Source organism: Pinus tabuliformis, chromosome 2_1, assembly GCF_031772625.1.
Source record: "Pinus tabuliformis cultivar Carrire ecotype Pingquan chromosome 2_1, CPIR1, whole genome shotgun sequence".
Taxonomy (NCBI): domain Eukaryota; kingdom Viridiplantae; phylum Streptophyta; class Pinopsida; order Pinales; family Pinaceae; genus Pinus; species Pinus tabuliformis.
Window position 1 is genome coordinate 296,839,525 of NC_142299.1, and position 23,411 is coordinate 296,862,935.

General features: G+C 38.9%; 1 long non-coding RNA gene and 2 pseudogenes across 1 annotated transcript; all 3 read left to right on the forward strand.

Annotated features, from left to right (window-relative positions):
* The first annotated feature begins 12,357 nt into the window (after positions 1-12,357).
* On the forward strand, positions 12,358-14,242 carry LOC149199974 (fibrillin protein 5 homolog; annotated as a pseudogene).
* A 1,594-nt stretch (positions 14,243-15,836) lies between these two features.
* LOC149199975 (uncharacterized) lies at positions 15,837-16,480 on the forward strand. The gene is made up of 2 exons (XR_016253325.1): positions 15,837-16,025; positions 16,184-16,480. It is a non-coding gene; the product is annotated as an uncharacterized LOC149199975 (long non-coding RNA).
* Positions 16,481-16,833: 353 nt separating this feature from the next.
* LOC149199976 (fibrillin protein 5 homolog) lies at positions 16,834-18,638 on the forward strand (annotated as a pseudogene).
* The last annotated feature ends 4,773 nt before the right edge of the window (positions 18,639-23,411 follow it).

A 23,411-nucleotide genomic window follows, 5' to 3' on the forward strand; every position in this document is an offset into this window, starting at 1 on the left:
TTGAAATTTAGCGCAGGTTTCAAGTGAACCAGGTGCGCTGATGGCAGAGAGACCCAATCAAACCCCAGGGGCTCAGGAAAACAGGAAAACAAGCACAGAATGCAGAAAGGAAACCATGAAATGAAAGAGCTCAAGTTTAGCTCCTACCTGGTCCAGACGGCGCCGAAAATCGTCCACAGAATCTCCCAGAATCAGCTGGTGAAAATCAAGGGGGAAGAGGCACCTCCAAAGCTCCAACAAACCAAGTTCAAATGAAATGGTAAAATGAGAGGTAAAAACACTTTTTAATTGCTTTTTACGTAGTTCAAAGCAAAATATTAGGGTTTTAATCTCATTTTCAAGCAAATGTTATTCATTTCTAACTAGTTTGATGCAGCAAATGAGGATACAATACTATCTTTGAAAAGGGCAAAGCTAGTTATGGTAAAAAATCAAAATTAGACCATGTTATCGAGCAGTTTTATCGTATAGTTCATGCTCGTTAAAAAATAAACATAAAATCGAGCAGTTTTAGCACATAGTTCATGCTCGTTAAAAAATAAACATAAGATCGAGCAAGTGTTTCAATCCGTGTTTAAGCTCGTTAAAAAATGAACTACCCGGTAAATAACCACTACGAGTATAGATTCATCAGCCATTAAAGCCTTGGTCGTGTTTGCACCGTCACCTCCACTTTTCTATTGGCCGATCGTTCACCTCCATTTGATTGTTTACCCATTTTGAGGAATAGCTGCGAAGAGTGATTTCACTAGCCATCCTTGTGACACTACCGTGATTGGAAAATTTCAAGCCTTACCTGGAATCAGCTGCTAACCCGTTCATCACTCGTTCCTCAAAAGACGAGTCTTCTTTAAGCTCTTTTCATCTGACTCGTAAAATATTAAAAGATTGCCGAGTTTTGGCCTTCCAGCTCGTTAAAGCAACTGGAAGTGCTATTCCTCCTCTAGATTTTAATCTTTTTGGACCTGAGGGATTATTGCACAAAAAGATCGAGCGCTTGTTTTGTTCGACTCGTTAAAACTATCTAAAACTCATCCCTTCTGTATTGTTTTATACTTTTTCGGACTTAAGGGATTAGATGACGAAAAAGGAACTTTGGAGTTATCTTTACGTACCTTTTCAGACTCTCTAAAAATGAAAAGGGACCGAGTTATCTTTGTCGTTAAACTCGTTAAAAAGCATTAATAGCGACAAACTTGTCTTTAGACGAGAACGAGTTTCACTATCGCTAGGCTCGTTAAAACATAGCGATGGGTTTGCCCGAATGGCAAATTATAGAACAAGCATATGTTATCCTCCTCAATCTTGACAAAAATAAAGAGGTACTGGTTAGAAATGACTGGGGAAAAATTGGGAGAAACTCAAAGAACTTTTATTGGTAGCAAGTCGCTCTTGAACATGACACTTCCACTTCGTGCCTGAGTCGGGTTGGGTTGTTTCATTCACCGGTCACATCGCCATGGTCTCGCCATAACATCCGTCATTGGGGTAAATGCTACCGATCCATCACACAAGTGTCGCCGATATGTTCAAGAGAAGTCATTCAGAAGAGTCAACCGTGTCCCATCCACTACCATACATTATCCTTCATCCTTTCATGACCGCCACCCTGAACCATATATCATCAGATCGTTTTCACCTCCATTAAAATCATTTGCTCCGTTCCGTGTCACTGATGTGGGATACATCAAGGCCCTCCTTTGATGGATCACTTCTTGTCGACATCAGCTCATTATCCAAGAAGTTGATCTAGGAACAACCCCTTCAGTACTTTGAAGCTTGCATGTCTCAATGGCAAGTTTCTCACTTCCGGCGACAGGTATACATCAATGACCTTCGACCGAAAGATTTTGCGTGGTGTTCGATGCCAAGTCCTTTATTCACACCACGTGAATTGTACTGCAGTACCTTGAGGGTCATTATCATTATCGGTGATTCCTCTCGCGCTTGTTAACAGTTTACATCATTGACTGGTAATCAAGCGATGTCTTTCCATGTTCGACTTCAGAACATTTCTCACATGGATCGACTTGTACTTAGAGTGAAGATCGAACGAGATTGAAGACCCCGGATCTAGTTTCATCCATCCAGGCTGCGATATATATTCAGGAAGAATAAAGACATTGACATGTACATCATTGCAGCAGATAATCATCCTACCAAAAAGGATGATGATTTCATCAAAATCATCAGTCTACCATCAGACGATTGTCTGTTCTATGTACAAAAAAATGAATTTATAAAGCTGAGCATGGGAATGCCCACCTCAGCTAGATCATGAAAGCAGTATGAAAAATAATGTATTGTATTGTATCTTATTATAGGTCTCCTCCCAGCATCAGAAGAACTTCGGATCCTCCTAATAAAGCATTTCACCCGATAAACGGCCTCATACTTTAGGGGGCAACTGTTATAGACATTTTTGTGCCTTACAACATTGAGCATGAAATGTCAATAATCCAAGGGATCTAAAGTCCCTAAATAAGTTGTTCCTACCCCTAGAGGAACAATGTCAACCAATGACAGCTTCTCCCAGAAGTTCTCCACCAAAAACCACTCAGAAATGGTCAAATCAGGATCAATTCAAGAGCTCCACTAGCTGTCTGCACTGAAATGCAAAGTCTACACTGGCTACCTGCACTACAACGCAGGTAGAAGCACTACCAGGGTGCGCTGAGCGGGAATTGACAAATGGCAAGTTCATTCAACGAGGTGTCAAGACCCTGGAAGCTTCCAGAATCTTCCTCAATGACACTTGCCTTAGTGAATTCGACCAAGTGATGAGTAAGAGGTTCTCAACCTCCAAGTGGAAGCAAGAACTGGCAGAGAGAAGCCACAAGTCAAAACATGAGCTGACTCATCCTCTCTGCTCACATCTATATATGGATCTCTCACCCAGAGGTTCAGGAGGCTGGAATTTTGTATTTGCAAAGAATTGCTGTTGGTTTGAGATTGACATTAGTACATTGGGTGATTTATGCTTTGTTGGAGGAGAGGAAGGGATTCTTTTGCTGGGAGGTAGATGCTGGATCGAGACTCACTTGGTTGTATCTCCTCCTGAAACTTGTTTATCATATCAATAAAGCTGCTTGAGTTTTCTCCTATATGCTTGTATTTCAATGATGTTTTGTTGTATTTGCATATTTAGTTTATATCTGATCCTAAACTAGTTATGAATGTGAATCTATATCTTTCGTGTAGTGTTCTGCTCTTGTGATCTTACAGGAACCGTGTGAAGCTGGACCAGTGAAAGAGCAGGCAGCGGGAAGCAAACGAAAGAGAGAGAGTGATTGGATCGACCAACTAGCGGAAGACATCGGTTAGTTGGATCCTTCTTTCTCTTTTTGCATCTCATAAAGAAGAATACTCAGATAGCTTTCCTTGTTTGTTGCTAAGGCACTATCACCTCTTAGAGTGGGATAGGGACATTCCGTATTGGATACTTTTCCCAACAACACCGCTGAGTCACTTGATAAATAAATACGCTCACCAACTTTACAAAATAATAGATAAGGAAGTTATTGCTGCTCTAAATACAAAATGAATACACTTTAATTCTGTCAGAAGTCTTTTTGACCTTTGGAGGGCACTGAGTTGGTTGAGTGTTCTGCATTAATACTGAATGATGTGTCTTTATGGCTTTGTCATTCTGTATCTTTCTCGGCCCTATCATCTGTAGCTGTCAGTGTTGCTTTAGTGGCCGAATTGGTTTGCTGAGTTGGCTCAGTCCATTCTTCTCCAGACATACTGAATGCATCAAAATTTCTGAACATGATGACTTATATTTTTTGATGAAAAACTTGATGAAAGCCTTTTGTTTATAGTAACAACTGTATCATTCTGGTCCACCATTCCTGTGTGGGCAATTGATGTCTCAAAATTGCATCTAAGGTTTCATCTGCCTCTGTATATTTGTAGAAGTTTGGAGGCACTTCAAACAAATGTTTGATCTCATTCATAATAAAAAATAAGTTCTCTACTCTGTCATAGAGACTTTGCCCAGATGCTGGCCCTGTTTCCTCTGAGGTACTTGGTCTTACAGTGATCTGATTGGTGGCAAATGTATTGACCCTTTTTGCATAGTTCTCATGTGATAGTAGCCTCCCTGCGCTGTTCATTAAGCCAGGAAGGCCTCTGCTTTGTAATGCTGCAAACTTATCCATGAACTTGTTTACTTCTGTCTGCATGTCCTGGCTTCTTCTATCCAATGTTTGTACCAGGCTTCTCAATGTGAGGACCCTCTTTATCAGCAGGATGGTTTCAATTCTATTGGGGATTCCTATTGCTTCCAGCTGAGGACCTGTGCGGTTATTGAGAACGTTGATCATTCTATTGGCTATCTCAGGCATATTGCCTAGAGATGCCCTTGCTCTTTGGACTTCCTTGTGTGCTTTTCCTATGAGCTCCATTTGCTCATGAATAATCTCTATAAACTGCCATTGATCTGTTATCGATTGGCCAATGTTGGCCCATAAAACTTTCTTGACCTCAGCCACCACTTTGTCAAGGGTGAGCTCTTTCTCTAGCTCATTTATCTTTTCCTTGAGAGCCTTCACTTCTCTTCCCTTTTCAGCCACACTTTGCTTAGATTTGTCATATTTTTCATTTAGCTTAGCTAAATTCTCCTTGGCTTCATTTAGCTCTATCATCTGGGCTTCCAGGGCTTGAATCTCACTCTTCAGCTTCTGCATGTCAAGGCTTGGAGCCTGCTCTGATGTTGGTGCTGGTGCTGATGTTGATGGAGCTGTTTCCACTGTCTGCACTGTAGGAGGAGTGAAAATTTGAGGGGGTTCCTCAAGGTTGATTACTTGTGGAGGGGGCTGAGATGTTTGGCCTCCTTCCTTCTACTGTAGGGCTGCCTACAATGCAGCCTCTGTTTCTAGCAGTTTTTCCTCTGTCTGGACAAGTTGTTTATGCAGTGCTACCAGCAGTGTTGATACATCCTGGTCCTTTCTTTGCTGGGCAACCTCCTCTGTTTGAGGGTGGAGGGTTGCTGGGATCTTTATCATCTTTCTTAGAGCTGCAATGTCTGAATCTCTTATCTTTAGCAGCTCCTTTATAGCTTTAGGGTCCTTTGGGTCATGCCCAAGCTCTATGATTATATCCTCCAGAGATCTTATCCTGTTGTCCTTGGCCTGAGAGGATGCTTTCTCCAACTCAAGTTGGGCGGTTGTATTGTTCAGGCTGTTTTCCAACCTATGTGCCAAGAAGGTCTGATCTGCAAGTGTCGAATACACCATCTCACCCGTTTGCTTGTGAAGTTCTATTTGATCCATAGGGTGGATGTCTTTTGCAAGGACCTCAAGGTTGGTCCTTATATAGTCTGCAGCTGACTGTGGCTGCAGCATGGTTGGCATGAAATGACTCATGGTCATTTTCCCCTCTGCTATGTCATAAGCTGACATAAGCCTCTGCTGGTTTGTAGGGGCCATTTTAAGCAATTGATTATAGATCTGGAGCCTGAGTGGCTCATTTCTCTTTTTTATGTCAATGAATTGCTGCTTGATGCCTGTTTCGGCTCTCCTTTGCTGACTTGAGGAGCTGATCTCTCCTCCGATTATTCTTTCTTGTTCCTGCTGAAAGGAACTGGCAGATGCCTCCATGCTTGGTGGGCCCATGCCCAATGATTGTCCGATAGGCATCTCTTCTTCAGAAAGGGGATTTATCCTTTGCCTTTTCTCCCCTTGAGTTGTAGAAGTGGTGAGGGGAGTCTCCTGCTCTCTATCCCTCTTTCGGTTTCTGTCTTCATTCTGCGGAGTTTGGAGCACCGAGGCCTCCACTGTCGTTTCCTACCTAGGAGGCATAGTTTCTTGACCTTGTTGCCCAGTGGATATTGGGGCCTCAGCTGTTTTCTCTTGCTGCATTGGCTTCTCTTCTTTTTGTTGTTCTTCTATAGAAGGTGGCTGTTCCTGCTCCATCTGCTTTTCTTTACCTTTGCTTGACACCTGATGAACAATTCTAGCTGCTTGCTGCTGGGCTGTAGAAGATGAGGCAGCTGCTCCAAGTTGCCTTTGATAGGAAGAGGAAACCTGCCCACAAGTTTCCAAGTCAGCCTCTTTCTCAATGTTCTTTGCCTCTCTTTGTAGCATTTTCTCTCTAGTGATTGCCTCTTCTAGAGTGCCCTCTTTCCAACTTAGCAAATTGGCATATTTTTCAATATGAGGCAATTTGATGTGAGCATAGCCACCCAATTTATGTTTTACCCTCCTGAGAGAAATGAAATGATTAGGGTCATATGGTACCCAGCGGAAACTGGTTTCTAATTGGAGGGTCTCTAGGATCCTATCTGCTTCCTTCCATCCCTCCTCCCTTTTGTTGTACAGAAATGGGCCTAGCTGGTTCCTGACCTTTAGTTGCACCTTCTTGTTTTTACTGTGGAAATGGACCTGGTCTGCATTTCCAAATTGCCTGAAATACTCCAAGGCAAAGAGTCTCATAGGGACATATCTTGGCAGCCTATAAGGGTTCAACTCACAGCCATATATTCTGATTACTGTATGGTGTTGGTAAAAGTACCAATCACCAATGCTGTAGACCTTTGAGAGCTGGAGTATTCTTTGCATCTCATCGGTCAACCTGGGAGGAGGGACACCAAATAACAAGGTCATAGCTGGATGGATGAAAAGGTCTATGAATTCACAGTATGTGTATGGTGAATAGGAGGTGCGATGAAAAACTGAAGTCCAAAATACTACAAACCTTGGGTTTCCCTGGGCATCAAGTTTCTTGAGAGGAATAGGGAAACTGTCAGGTTGATAAAATAAGAACAAATGATAGATGTATGAGGTGTATCTAAACACCTTCTCCCTCTCTAGATTCATCAGTTGCTCATGAATCTTATTGGCAATATATGTAGCATAATCATAGTGCACAGCAGGAGGCTTTCCAGGGGAAAATATGGACAGCATGGCCATAATGGTGTCATCAACATCCTCAACTCCCCTGTACCCTAGGACATAACTGATCAAGTCCACAAGCATTTTGCCCAAGTCATTGAGATATGGATTTCCAATAGGAGGTATTCTCACAGCTTCAGAGCTTGGCTTTATAAATAACTGATTAATCTTGATGACCTGGGCACTGGACAGCTTGCCCCCCTTCTTTAATAAGTCCATCATGGAAAGAGGAGTAAGTGGCTTTGCAGTGTGAAAGTGCAGCATCTCATTTATGGCCTCAGGGGTGACATGGAACAAGACTGAACCAGTGGGACTGAGAACAGCTCTTTGACATGGATCATAGTTTTCACAACATTTATGGATCAAGTCTGGAAGGACATTGACTTGAGGAAGGTTAAAAATGGGCAAATTGGAGTCCCAAATCCCTAAGATATCAGCTCCACTGAGGTGTTGAGCCTTTAACTCATTTAGCATATGAATGTTAAATTTGGAATTCATTGAGAATGTCTCTGTCATCTGATAATCTTTATCACCCAGGGCCTTCCACTCTAACTCTCTGTGTGGGGCATTCAGAGGTGGGACATTTAATGCTACTGGTGTTTCCATGGCTAATTAGGATTCTAAATTGTATAAGGATTTGCTTTACTGGACAAAGCAACACAGAGGGGTACTTTGCAAGAGTGAGGCAATTTTGCAAGGAAAAACTGGGTAAATTGTGGCGAGAACAGTCGAAATGCTCCAAAGAGAGATAAATGAGCAACTGCTGGGATTAGTCCCACTGTTTTCCCGGTGAATTAGTGCAGCTCAGGTTTCAAGTCCACGACTGCGCGGACTGACTGTAAGTTTATGAAAACTTGGCTAAGTGCGGACTTTGCAGGTGAATTTCGACCCTACCACTGAAAATGGATGCTGGTCACTGGAGAATTGCTGGTAATTACAGTGATTTTGACTCTTTTTATGCTTGCTTGGCAAATCTTACTCAAAACCAGGCGCGGATGGGAAAGTCGGATAAATACCTGGTGAATTGCCGGCAATGGTTACAATGCAGGTAGATTGGAAGCACCCACGGCCTTTAAGTTGAATTCTGCAGGTTGGCGACGAAAAGATCGTATTTTGCATGCAGAGCGGAGCAATAGTTCTTTTGCCAAAAGTGACAAAAACCACGATTTTTGGCGAAAATATGGACTTTTTGGGTTATTGGCGCTTTTTCTGGATGACGTCAGCATGACGTCATCAGGTGGGGTCGGGTACGGAAGGGTGACGTGGCGGCCTGTGAGTGGTCCACGGGGACTGGTGAGGTGGCGGGCCGGTCGAGGCAATGGCAGGCCGGGCGCTGATGCGGCGGTGAGTGGTATGACGTGGGCACGCCGTGGCGGTGACGAGGATGTGACGGGATAAGCGGTAAACAATAAGCGGTAAGTGGTTTGCTCGGACTGCTCTGGATACGGTCGCAGTATTGTCAGAGGGTGGCCCGATGAGATTTGGGAGCGACGTGTGGCAAAGGCCTGACGTCACCCTCTGACAATTTCTCGGGAGGTAACGTTTGGTCATCGGGGATGACCCGATATGGATGAGGGCCGTCGGATGGGAAAGCCCAGATCCGACGGTCGACGGGTCAACAAGATGGCAGGACAATATGGCAGCGGGCGGGGCATATTTTATTGTTTTTCTGGAAATGAGCACCCCGGCGGAAACTTTAGACTTTGGCGGAGTTTATGGGTTATTTCAATGCTTTTTTGTAAAGTAGAGTGGGTAAATGATGTCAAAGGGTTGTAAAGGGAAGAGGAGTATAGCTTAGGTTATCAAACTGACCAGAGGTCAATTTAATCCCTGACTTCATACAACCACATGCAAGCAGACTTTATCCCTGCATGATTTTCCAATATTCAAGCATATGGCTATAATGCCCAGGGGGAGGGAATATGTACATATTTGGGATTTATTCTATAGGATTATCCTAATAATAGGGGAAAGGGAGTATAGGGAGTTAAATAATAGGAAATTAGGAGTTAATATGAGTGGAAAAGGTGGATGTGGGGGGAAAACACTAAGTTTATATGAAATCAACTTAGTTTAGGAAGTAGATCAAAATGAAAAGAATTTTTAGACAAGAAATGTGGCTTTTAAAGAAGTAAGAACCAACAAAACTTTGACCTTTTCCATGAGCATAGGTAGTATTGGGATGTTAGTAATGAGTGTAATGGGGGTGATGAGGGGGTTAGACATGCTCCATTGTATTGCTGCAAAACTGTTGAATAAGAGACCTGCCCTGGCACCATGTTTTTCCTTTGCTTGGGCCAGTGAACAGTCATAAATCATGCTTCTGCAACCCCATCTACCTACCCACTCTATTGCCTAGCATTTTTTGTTACTCCAAGGAGGGTGCACTTAGACTTGCAAACCCTCATGTGCCTTTTCTTTTCCTTTGGCTTTTTCTTTTGATTTTCTATCTACAACTAACCTTATTACTTCCAAGGCCCCAGATTAAATAGTTGGGAACCTTCATTCTCTACCTAATTACTTTATCTGCCAAGATTGAACTGTTTGGACAGATTTCTTTCTCTAATCTACAACAGAAAATTGAAACATGGCATGGCCCAGCTTAGACTGTTGGATCACCCATTCAGAAGTAGGACAAAATCAACCAACTGTAGCCATGTGCCTTTCACAACAATATGAGATCCTGGTATCACCAATGCAGATCATATTGGCACTTTCCCTGCCAATCATGAAACATGAAACCTATTGGTATAGGTAGCTAACAGTATGGAAGGGAGACCTTAGGAGTTGATAAATTTTGATCACTAATATTATTATTATTTTTCTTTAGGGATAGGTGCATGGCTTTCTTGATGGTATTTATATTATAGCCATTTAGCTCAAACACTTTGTGAAGATGGTTGAGTTCATCATTTAAATGGTCAGGATCAGATATTCTGACTGCCCTAGTGGTTAAGGTCCTAATGATGCCTATCTTCTGTTTAGGGTGGTGATGGGAATTTGCATGAAGATATCTTTCTGTATGAGTTTTCTTTCTATAGACCTGGAAACCAAGAGACCCTTCTCTTTTAGTTAGAAGGACATCAAGAAAGGGAAGCTGGTTGTTGTTTTCAATTTCAATGGTGAATTTTATATGGTCAGAGAGGCTATTTAAGTGATTGAGGAATAGGTCAAGTTTTTCTTTTCCATGACTCCACTTAGCAAATATGTCGTCTACAAACCTTTTCCATTCTTCAGGGGTGTATGGAAATGACATAAGAGCCTTCCGTTCAAAGTGCTCCATAAAGATGTTGGCAATTATGGGGGATAGAGGAGAACCCATAGCCACACCATGAGTTTGTTCATAAATTATTCCTTTGAAACTGAAGTATGAAGATTTCAAGCATAGTTCCAAAAGATCCACAGTTTCTTTATCAGTGAGGTTTCTCATGATCTCAATGGCTTCATCAATAGGAATCATGGTATAAAGGGATACAATATCAAAGCTAACCATAAGATCTTCGTCTTTCATTTCTATGTTATTTATCCATTGAACAAAAGAATAGGAGTCTTTAATATAAGAAGGGGTATTACCAGATAGGGGTCTAAGTTTTTTGGCAAGGTGTTTTGCCAGCAGGTAAGTAGGGGAACCTATGGTGTTAACTATAGGTCTGAGAGGTATGTTAGGTTTATGGACTTTAGGAGCCCCATAAATTCTAGGAATAATGGAACTATTGGGGATGATTCTTTTTTTTGTGACATCATCTAAGGAATATTCTTTGATTTTCTTAATTACTTTGCGCATGATTTTCTCACTGGGATCTTTGCTTATTATTTTATAGCAACCACTATTGTTTAGATGATCTTCCATTTTATTGTGATAATCACTTCTGTTCATGATCACAATTGCGTTGCCCTTGTCAACCTTTAGGATGACTATGTTTTTATTTTTTCTTAGGTTGTTTAAAGCTCTTTTTTCTTCTATGGAAATGTTAGATGTAGGAGGTTTAGTAGTTCTCAGGATTTTTGCAATATCTTGTCTGATTTATTCACTTTTTGCTATATCTAAGTTTTTAATGGCTACTTCGATATTACTGATAACCTCTTCTATCGGAATTTTATTAGGGGTTATGGCAAAATTCAGCCCTTTTTTCAAGATGGATTCAGCTGCATGATCTAGGATGATGTCTGATAAGTTAATAACCTGGGCTTTGTCAGATGTCATGATTAGATTGTGATGAGGGTTTTGCGTTTTTAAACTGGTAGATGGGTTATTAGCCAAGTTTTTTGTTTTATCCATATTATTATTTATATCAGCGCTATTTTCATTTGGTGAACTGTTGGGTATGTTGCCGTGCCTACCGATTATGCCTCTGTTGCTAATATCCTGGGTCACAACCACGTTTTTTGCCTTCAATTCACTCATATGCGTGTTGTTGCTGGCCTTTATACCTTGACTGCTCCAATCCTGACTTGTAACAGTGCTGTTTATAGGTTTAGACGTTGTAACAAAATTGGATTGTGCTGAATTGAAATCAGGTTGTGCGCCGAAATGCGCTAGAGTTACCTGAGCCATCGAATCATTTAAAATAATACACTTCCTCTTCATATTTTTTCCTGCGCTATTTGTAGGTTCCACTGTTGGATGTAAATCTGTTTGCGTGTCAAGAACAGGGATGTCGGGACTGTATACCTGCAACACAGAATCTGATTATGTGTTTTTTATAGGTTCTAATGTTGAATCAAAATAGGATTGCGTTCTAGATGAGTGGATAACAGGAATCGTGCTGATCTGTGATCCGGGTTGCAAGAGAGCCTGTGCCATCGAATCGTTTATGCTATTACAACTCCTCATCATCATAATTATTCTGTTTATAGGCCCCACTATTAAACGTAAATCAGATTGCGTGTCAAGATCAGGGACTGCGGACAAGGTTAATTTTAGGGGCGAATAATAGCCCAAAGGCGAAATTTAAGGCTTTTTATATTTTAATGGGGCGAATTTTTAATTAAAATAATAATTTTTTTTTAATATAATTAGCCCATATTTTATTTAAAAATTAATTTATTTTTTCATTTTAGCCCAGGGCGGATAAACTAACCGAATCGAATTTGATCAAAATCGCCCCATTTTGATATTTGCGGAATCGTATTTGATCAAAATCGCCCCATTTTGATATTTGCTCCTGGTTTGGGAGAGCAAAATCCCCATTTTTGATTTACAGTTTGGGTTTTCTGGTTTGGGAGTGGTTTGTGAGGGTCGATTTGGTCCCGGGAGTGGTTTGTGAGGGTCGATTTGGTCCTGGGATGTTAGATTTGTTAACAAATGGAGGGCGGCTCCCTGTTTTGACGGATTCAGCCCGCTGTTTTGGTGTATATGGATCCCTGTATAAAAATGGTTTTGAAATAGGTTTTTTCATCCTAGTTCACAAATCTTCTGAAAGTAAATTGCTGATTGCCCGTTTGGGTTTTGTGAATGTCAATGCAAGGCCTGAACAGGGGTGTTTTCGGCATTCCAGTGGCTAAAAGGACCGAAATAGAGAAGCTTCTAATGCTTCTTGAAGAACAAAACCCTGTACATAATCCTACTGAAAATCTCCAAATGGTAAATGCGTTTGTATTTCAATGTGAATCTGGGTTCCGAAACTAAGTGGATCTAGTCCAATGGTTGGTGGCATTTACAAAAGAAATTAGCGCTATTATTCCATTTCAAGATTTGGGATCCCATGTTCTAATTAGATTTGGGCATGGATAGGATACCATGGATGCCCTAATGTGAAGTTTCTACCAGGTCGAAGGCCAGTGGAAGCTTCTATACAGTACAATAATAATCCTGGGCTCTAAACGGACAAAGCTAGGTCTCCGGGACTTTATTGCTCTCGGGGAGTTTGTGCAGACTATCAATACAAAAGAGGTGGCTCTGCTATCCAGTTTGTCATTCATTCATGAATTGCTTGTCTTTTATTCTAAATTCAAAATCATATCAGAAAAGCTTGGGTGTTCATGGCTTTGATTTCTGTAGGGACCCATATGGGTTTTGAAATCTTAATCCTCTGAATGTAGGGAAAAGCAGTAAACACCATTGGCTTCAGTGTTGCCGGCTTGGGCATGCTCACATGAGAGCTAACTATTGAGGCTTCCTTCAAGATTGCAAGCCCTAAGGTTCCAAACCCTAACCCTTACTAATTGTAATATGGATTAGTCTACATTCTTGAATAGAATCAAAATGTGCACATTGAGGTCTTCCAATTAATGTTGAGAAACTGATTTTATAATGGATTAGTCCATGTTCTTGAATAAGTCAAAATGTTCACTCTGATATATTCCAAACGATTGGGAGAAACTGAGTATGATATGGAATAGTCCATGTTCTTGAATAGAATCAAAATTTACACTTTGATATCTATTGAGCCATTGTGGAAAACTTATTACAATATGCATTAGTTTATGTTCTTGAATAGAATCAAAAGGTGTGCTCTGATATTTCCGAAATCATAGGGAAAACTCAGGTGCCTAATGAACATGGAATTAAGGTTGAGGGCTGAATTTCACCAGCTCAAGATCAAATTCAATTTGCTGTTTCATTTCTTTTCCTATTCCTTGATTTGATTCATTCAAAATTTATAGTCAACATTGTTCAGTTTCTCAATCTTGCATAAGTATTTAAACTAATCCTGCCCTTCTTTCCAACCAGCGCGTTGACATCCAGTTTGAAAGATCAGCCATTGCCCCTGAAACGGTAGGCTACTTTGTTTCAGAGATACAGGTTGTTAACAAGATTTGGCATGGAATTTTCGGTTGTGAGGTTGCAAATGTCTTTGCTGTTTGTGATTTGCAGTTACTAAATTTGTTCCGAAAGAACTATGATATACTTCTCAGCATTTTCAATCCCCAAGGCTGGTTGGAAATAACGTATCCTTGACCATATGTTTCCTAGGATAATTAGAGGACTTCTTTCTCTTTCTCTGTGAAAATATTGAATTGGCTGCAGTTTGATTTTAATTTTGAAAGTGTGCAATAGTTAAAAGTGATTTTGGTCACATGAATGATGGTCCTTAATGTGGGGAAAGATATGTTGACAATATTACTAGGATTGGTAGGGATGACAAAGGTAATGTCTTTCTCCTTGAACGAGTGGCAGGAGAAAAGATATCTGGGTAAGGTTTGCAAGTTCTTAGCTGTCAAAAAAAATGATGCAGAGAAATGTAATTTATGAGAGCTTGGTTGGCTGACTGCATCAAGCTCAGAGAATATCATTGTCAAAAAAGATATTCCTAGGCTGATGACTCTTAGAGATTATTTAGTTAAATTGTACAATGTGTTCTATAATTGATTTAAAGGGCCACAATAATATATTTTGTTCTTTAATTCTATAGCAATCATTTGAATAGACTGAAAAAGTAAATACAGTTACCTGGTTTCAGTGGACTTGAAGTCAGGTAAATAACCTGCACGAAATTTCCACTTCAGGGCTTCTCAAAATGCTGTGATGGTTGTCACCCTGCTCTGAATCTATGATCGCAATTATTATATCATCAAACTCGCATCATCAGATTGGATAATTGAAAGGTGGCAACCATCACAGATTGCATTTTGTTGGCAACAAAGCTTGAGGTTTGGCAGTCTCAAACTTCAGGTTTTGAAATAGGTTTTTTCATCCTAGTTCACAAATCTTCTGAAAGTAAATTGCTGATTGCCCGTTTGGGTTTTGTGAATGTCAATGCAAGGCCTGAACAGGGGTGTTTTCGGCGTTCCAGTGGCTAAAAGGACCGAAATAGAGAAGCTTCTAATGCTGCTTGAAGAACAAAACCCTGTACACAATCCTACTGAAAATCTCCAAATGGTAAATGCGTTTGTATTTCAGTGTGAATCTGGGTTCCGAAACTAAGTGGATCTAGTCCAATGGTTTGTGGCATTTACAAAAGAAATTAGCGCTATTATTCCATTTCAAGATTTGGGATCCCATGTTCTAATTAGATTTGGGCATGGATAGGATACCATGGATGCCCTAATGTGAAGTTTCTACCAGGTCGAAGGCCAGTGGAAGCTTCTATACAGTACAATAACAATCCTGGGCTCTAAACGGACAAAGCTAGGTCTCCGGGACTTTATTGCTCTGGGGGAGTTTGTGCAGACTATCAATACAAAAGAGGTGGCTCTGCTATCCAGTTTGTCATTCATTCATGAATTGCTTGTCTTTTATTCTAAATTCAAAATCATATCAGAAAAGCTTGGGTGTTCATGGCTTTGATTTCTGTAGGGACCCATATGGGTTTTGAAATCTTAATCCTCTGAATGTAGGGAAAAGCAGTAAACACCATTGGCTTCAGTGTTGCCGGCTTGGGCATGCTCACAGGAGAGCTAACTATTGAGGCTTCCTTCAAGATTGCAAGCCCTAAGGTTCCAAACCCTAACCCTTACTGATTGTAATATGGATTAGTCTACATTCTTGAATAGAATCAAAATGCGCACATTGAGGTCTTCCAATTAATGTTGAGAAACTGATTTTATAATGGATTAGTCCATGTTCTTGAATAAGTCAAAATGTTCACTCTGATATATTCCAAACTATTGGGAGAAACTGAGTATGATATGGAATAGTCCATGTTCTTGAATAGAATCAAAATTTACACTTTGATATCTATTGAGCCATTGTGGAAAACTTATTACAATATGCATTAGTTTATGTTCTTGAATAGAATCAAAAGGTGTGCTCTGATATTTCCGAAATCATAGGGAAAACTCAGGTGCCTAATGAACATGGAATTAAGGTTGAGGGCTGAATTTCACCAGCTCAAGATCAAATTCAATTTGCTGTTTCATTTCTTTTCCTATTCCTTGATTTGATTCATTCAAAATTTATAGTCAACATTGTTCAGTTTCTCAATCTTGCATAAGTATTTAAACTAATCCTGCCCTTCTTTCCAACCAGTGCGTTGACATCCAATTTGAAAGATCAGCCATTGCCCCTGAAACGGTAGGCTACTTTGTTTCAGAAATACAGGTTGTTAACAAGATTTGGCATGGAATTTTCGGTTGTGAGGTTGCAAATGTCTTTGCTGTTTGTGATTTGCAGTTACTAAATTTGTTCCGAAAGAACTATGATATACTTCTCAGCATTTTCAATCCCCAAGGCTGGTTGGAAATAACGTATCCTTGACCATATGTTTCCTAGGATAATTAGAGGACTTCTTTCTCTTTCTCTGTGAAAATATTGAATTGGCTGCAGTTTGATTTTAATTTTGAAAGTGTTCAATAGTTAAAAGTGATTTTGGTCACATGAATGATGGTCCTTAATGTGGGGAAAGATATGTTGACAATATTACTAGGATTGGTAGGGATGACAAAGGTAATGTCTTTCTCCTTGAACGAGTGGCAGGAGAAAAGATATCTGGGTAAGGTTTGCAAGTTCTTAGCTGTAAAAAAAAATGATGCAGAGAAATGTAATTTATGAGAGCTTGGTTGGCTGACTGCATCAAGCTCAGAGAATATCATTGTCAAAAAAGATATTCCTAGGCTGATGACTCTTAGAGATTATTTAGTTAAATTGTACAATGTGTTCTATAATTGATTTAAAGGGCCACAATAATATATTTTGTTCTTTAATTCTATAGCAATCATTTGAACAGACTGAAAAAGTAAATACAGTTACCTGGTTTCAGTGGACTTGAAGTCAAGTAAATAACCTGCACGAAATTTCCACTTCAGGGCTTCTCAAAATGCTGTGATGGTTGTCACCCTGCTCTGAATCTATGATCGCAATTATTCTATCATCAAACTCGCATCATCAGATTGGATAATTGAAAGGTGGCAACCATCACAGATTGCATTTTGTTGGCAACAAAGCTTGAGGTTTGGCAGTCTCAGACTTCAGGTTTTGAAATAGGTTTTTTCATCCTAGTTCACAAATCTTCTGAAAGTAAATTACTGATTGCCCGTTTGGGTTTTGTGAATGTCAATGCAAGGCCTGAACAGGGGTGTTTTCGGCGTTCCAGTGGCTAAAAGGACTGAAATAGAGAAGCTTCTAATGCTGCTTGAAGAACAAAACCCTGTACACAATCCTACTGAAAATCTCCAAATGGTAAATGCGTTTGTATTTCAGTGTGAATCTGGGTTCCGAAACTAAGTGGATCTAGTCCAATGGTTGGTGGCATTTACAAAAAAAATTAGCGCTATTATTCCATTTCAAGATTTGGGATCCCATGTTCTAATTAGATTTGGGCATGGATAGGATACCATGGATGCCCTAATGTGAAGTTTCTACCAGGTCGAAGGCTAGTGGAAGCTTCTATACAGTACAATAACAATCCTGGGCTCTAAACGGACAAAGCTAGGTCTCTGGGACTTTATTGCTCTGGGGGAGTTTGTGCAGACTATCAATACAAAAGAGGTGGCTATGCTATCCAGTTTGTCATTCATTCATGAATTGCTTGTCTTTTATTCTAAATTCAAAATCATATCAGAAAAGCTTGGGTGTTCATGGCTTTGATTTCTGTAGGGACCCATATGGGTTTTGAAATCTTAATCCTCTGAATGTAGGGAAAAGCAGTAAACACCATTGGCTTCAGTGTTGCCGGCTTGGGCATGCTCACAGGAGAGCTAACTATTGAGGCTTCCTTCAAGATTGCAAGCCCTAAGGTTCCAAACCCTAACCCTTACTGATTGTAATATGGATTAGTCTACATTCTTGAATAGAATCAAAATGTGCACATTGAGGTCTTCCAATTAATGTTGAGAAACTGATTTTATAATGGATTAGTCCATGTTCTTGAATAAGTCAAAATGTTCACTCTGATATATTCCAAACTATTGGGAGAAACTGAGTATGATATGGAATAGTCCATGTTCTTGAATAGAATCAAAATTTACACTTTGATATCTATTGAGCCATTGTGGAAAACTTATTACAATATGCATTAGTTTATGTTCTTGAATAGAATCAAAAGGTGTGCTCTGATATTTCCGAAATCATAGGGAAAACTCAGGTGCCTAATGAACATGGAATTAAGGTTGAGGGCTGAATTTCACCAGCTCAAGATCAAATTCAATTTGCTGTTTCATTTCTTTTCCTATTCCTTGATTTGATTCATTCAAAATTTATAGTCAACATTGTTCAGTTTCTCAATCTTGCATAAGTATTTAAACTAATCCTGCCCTTCTTTCCAACCAGCGCGTTGACATCCAGTTTGAAAGATCAGCCATTGCCCCTGAAACGGTAGGCTACTTTGTTTCAGAAATACAGGTTGTTAACAAGATTTGGCATGAAATTTTCGGTTGTGAGGTTGCAAATGTCTTTGCTGTTTGTGATTTGCAGTTACTAAATTTGTTCCGAAAGAACTATGATATACTTCTCAGCATTTTCAATCCCCAAGGCTGGTTGGAAATAACGTATCCTTGACCATATGTTTCCTAGGATAATTAGAGGACTTCTTTCTCTTTCTCTGTGAAAATATTGAATTGGCTGCAGTTTGATTTTAATTTTGAAAGTGTGCAATAGTTAAAAGTGATTTTGGTCACATGAATGATGGTCCTTAATGTGGGGAAAGATATGTTGACAATATTACTAGGATTGGTAGGGATGACAAAGGTAATGTCTTTCTCCTTGAACGAGTGGCAGGAGAAAAGATATCTGGGTAAGGTTTGCAAGTTCTTAGCTGTCAAAAAAAATGATGCAGAGAAATGTAATTTATGAGAGCTTGGTTGGCTGACTGCATCAAGCTCAGAGAATATCATTGTCAAAAAAGATATTCCTAGGCTGATGACTCTTAGTGATTATTTAGTTAAATTGTACAATGTGTTCTATAATTGATTTAAAGGGCCACAATAATATATTTTGTTCTTTAATTCTATAGCAATCATTTGAATAGACTGAAAAAGTAAATACAGTTACCTGGTTTCAGTGGACTTGAAGTCAGGTAAATAACCTGCACGAAATTTCCACTTCAGGGCTTCTCAAAATGCTGTGATGGTTGTCACCCTGCTCTGAATCTATGATCGCAATTATTCTATCATCAAACTCGCATCATCAGATTGGATAATTGAAAGGTGGAACAAGTGAACATGTGGCCAAGTTGTAAAATATAAAATTCAAGTAAAGCGCCCTTACTAGCACTCAACTGTGTAAAGCGCCTTTTCCAATTTTTCCTGAGTAACTGCCATGTTAACTCTGTCCATTGAAGGAATGCATGCAGAAGTTTTTATATCCTTTGTTTTATGTTAAAGTGTTTGGATCAAACGGTAAACATGCAGGTATCCTCCTTTTTTTGTTAAGGGCTTTGTAGTCCCTCATACCCTAGTCTACCCAGATTGTGGAACATGTAGTTTAACTTTTTAAGGGGTTAATTACTTTGCCTAGTGAGGCATTTTGTTGGCAACAAAGCTTGAGCTTTGGCAGTCTCAGACTTCAGTCATACATTTTAATAGAAAAATAGAGAGGCAGCATAATGTTTCAACATTAATAGAAGTCTAGTTTCCAATGAAAAGTGTTGAACAAAGAAAGCATTAAACATTCATAGCACAATTTGTCGAATATGAACTTGCCAACTTAACAAAGATTCAAATAGGTGAGATGAGATGATGAAGAGATATTCTAAAAATGTACTTACACTGGCCTCACAAAGAAAGTAGGAGAGAGAATAGGAGAATTATATTAAGATTTTCAGAATGAATGTACAGAAGATTCGATGCCTATATCTATGTGCCATCCTCTTACATATTGAAGAATCAATTATGATTGAACTACATAAATAGTAATAGGTTAACAATAATATATGTATGACCAATAACATAAGAGATTATATATGAATGACTAGAATAAAACGCTGAAATAAACTAAATACAAACTGTCAATATCCAATTAACATAAAATGAATATCATGAGTAGAATTTTTTTTATACGGATAGAGAGAAATGCTATCCTCTTCAAGTAACAAGTAGCCCCTATTTTATCCTAAGATAACAGCTAGAATTCAAATCATTCAACTCTTGGGAAGAACACCATTTCCAAGGTCCTCCAAACTTGTAAGCAGCGGCCTACAGTTCAACTCTTCATTTAGTTGAACAACACTGTTGGTGGACCATCCTTAGCATTAACCATTTTCTTACAGTGAGCTACTTGGTTCTTGATATTCCTGACAAGTAGAGCTACCCTTACTAGCACTCAACTGTGTAAAGCGCCTTTTCCAATTTTTCCTGAATCACTGCCATGTTAACTCTGTCCATTGAAGGAATGCATGCAGAAGTTTTTATATCCTTTGTTTTATGTTAAAGTGTTTGGATCAAACAGTAAACATGCAGGTATCCTCCTTTTTTTGTTAAGGGATTTGTAGTCCCTCATACCCTAGTCTACCCAGATTGTGGAACATGTAGTTTAACTTTTTAAGGGGTTAATTACTCTGCCTAGTGAGGCATTTTGTTGGCAACAAAGCTTGAGCTTTGGCAGTCTCAGACTTCAGTCATACATTTTAATAGAAAAATAAAGAGGCAGCATAATGTTTCAACATTAATAGAAGTCTAGTTTCCAATGAAAAGTGTTGAACAAAGAAAGCATTAAACATTCATAGCACAATTTGTCGAATATGAACTTGCCAACTTAACAAAGATTCAAATAGGTGAGATGAGATGATGAAGAGATATTCTAAAAATGTACATACACTGGCCTCACAAAGAAAGTAGGAGAGAGAATAGGAGAATTATATTAAGATTTTCAGAATGAACGTACAGAAGATTCGATGCCTATATCTATGTGCCATCCTCTTACATATTGAAGAATCAATTATGATTGAACTACATAAATAGTAATAGGTTAACAATAATATATGTATGACCAATAACATAAGAGATTATATATGAATGACTAGAATAAAACGCTGAAATAAACTAAATACAAACTGTCAATATCCAATTAACATAAAATGAATATCATGAGTAGAATTTTTTTTATACAGATAGAGAGAAATGCTATCCTCTTCAAGTAACAAGTATCCCCTATTTTATCCTAAGATAACAGCTAGAATTCAAATCATTCAACTCTTGGGAAGAACACCATTTCCAAGGTCCTCCAAACTAGTAAGCAGCGGCCTACAGTTCAACTCTTCATTTAGTTGAACAACACTATTGGTGGACCATCCTTAGCATTAACCATTTTCTTACAGTGAGCTACTTGGTTCTTGATATTCCTGACAAGTAGAGCTACCCTTACTAGCACTCAACTGTGTAAAGCGCCTTTTCCAATTTTTCCTGAATCACTGCCATGTTAACTCTGTCCATTGAAGGAATGCATGCAGAAGTTTTTATATCCTTTGTTTTATGTTAAAGTGTTTGGATCAAACAGTAAACATGCAGGTATCCTCCTTTTTTTGTTAAGGGCTTTGTAGTCCCTCATACCCTAGTCTACCCAGATTGTGGAACATGTAGTTTAACTTTTTAAGGGGTTAATTACTCTGCCTAGTGAGGCATTTTGTTGGCAACAAAGCTTGAGCTTTGGCAGTCTCAGACTTCAGTCATACATTTTAATAGAAAAATAGAGAGGCAGCATAATGTTTCAACATTAATAGAAGTCCCTATTTTATCCTCACTATCCTCTTCAAGTAACAAGTAGCCCCTATTTTATCCTAAGATAACAGCTAGAATTCAAATCATGTTTTGCTAGATTCAATACCCTAGATTTAGAAATAAATGACTAAATACTACAAGGAAATAGCATTACCCCATAAGCTTTTTCAGATGCAACAATATGCTCCTTTTGTGGTTCATTGTTGGCTCCTTCATCCACTATATCATGTTACATACAGGCACTCTTGCTAGCTCATGTTGAGATGGAAATATCTATTTTTCATGACAGTAAAACATTTAGATAATGGAAATAAAGAATATGTGCATTCAAGTTAAATCAGATTTATCTTGAATGGTTGGGAAGATTTGTTATTATCTTTAATAATTTAAGTCTTGTAAAACAAATTCAGAAGGAATAATTTAAGTCTTGTAAAGAAACAAACTTGAAGAAAAACAAAGAATATGAAGCCATATACAAGGAATATGAAGCCTGCGTGTTATGTTAATTTATGAGCAGTTTTATGCTCTGCAGTATAATCTGTGAGAAAATTGGCTACAATATTCAACAGACAGGACATTATGAGTTTCTCAATTTGTGCTATTATATGCTATGGATTTTCTAACCGATATCTTGAAAACGCGGTCTGCACTTGCCATCTATGCCTGAGTTTTGCAGCGGTTTGTTACTTTCAAGCCATGCCTAATGTCATATTGTTTGTTGCAACTTTAATGTAGACAACTAACCAGGAAGGCATTGGGTCATTCATAGAGGATGCTTAGGCATGATTCCAGGCTTTTGAAAATAATTGTGATTTCCATCACTAGTCATAGCACTTGATAGAAAGTTGGGATATTCATGAGTGTGAATTTATGTTTGTGTGTTTACATACTTTCTTATGAATTAACTAATGCTCAGTAGTAGTAGACATTGGACAAGTATATTTGTATACTTCTGTTTTAAACTGAAACAAATCCAGGGCTAAAAGGAATGGATTGATTGCACTAGTCATCCTTCTATAACTTTCCAACATAGGCTGGAGTAAATAGATTGTAATTTGGGTAATTTTTCTAACTGCAAACAGGAACATACTTGTGTATTGGCAGGGAAGCTATGATGGCCATTATGTCAGGCCAGGTGATCGCACTCCCTTGATCGTGAGCACGATTGTGATCAAGATGGAAGACTTCATAGTCTAGATTGATTGTTTAGCAGTGATAGTTAGTGGGCTCATTCACAAAAGCTTCTATTTCACTAATCCTTTTTATAGAGTTGTCAGATTCAATTTCCAAAGGTTTTAAGTACACTATAGAGTTGAGTTCTGAGAGAGTTGTGATTCACAGTGTTAAGTATAGCAGCTATGACACTTGAATGAAGACAAGCATAATAGAGGTATCAGACTCTGTTATAAGCTTACCTACATATTATAAGGGACTTGGTTGGTTTTTTTATAATTTTATAGACAAGTTCCATGTCGTGGAAATGTGAAAAAAATAGTGATATTGCCACCATGTGGTTCTTATCATATATGGTTTTATACTTCTTCAAAAAATTCTCTAAGAGTTCACAATGCTAAAATTCACTAGGACTTTACAAAGTTTTATTATTTAGTGAAAGACTTGCTAAGTTCTTACAAGATTTTATAATTGAGTAAAATATTCGCCATGCCTGGTGAGAGATTCGCCAGAAAATTATATATACATATTATATTTTTGATAAAATCGCCTTCCATTTTTCCTATATACCATGGAGATTCGCCCAATTATTATATTTATAAATTTGGGGGGGGGGTTCTTAAAATTTTCCCTGACTGCGGAATTATCTACCTGTGGCACCGAATCTAATTCCGTGTTTATGCTGATACATCCACTGTTCATCATTTTCAGTGCGCTGTTTACCTCTGATATAGCTTGATGAGGAATGCTATCAGGAACGATATCAGCAGATGAGGGGATTGGGTGATTATCACCCAGCGCATCCTGCTG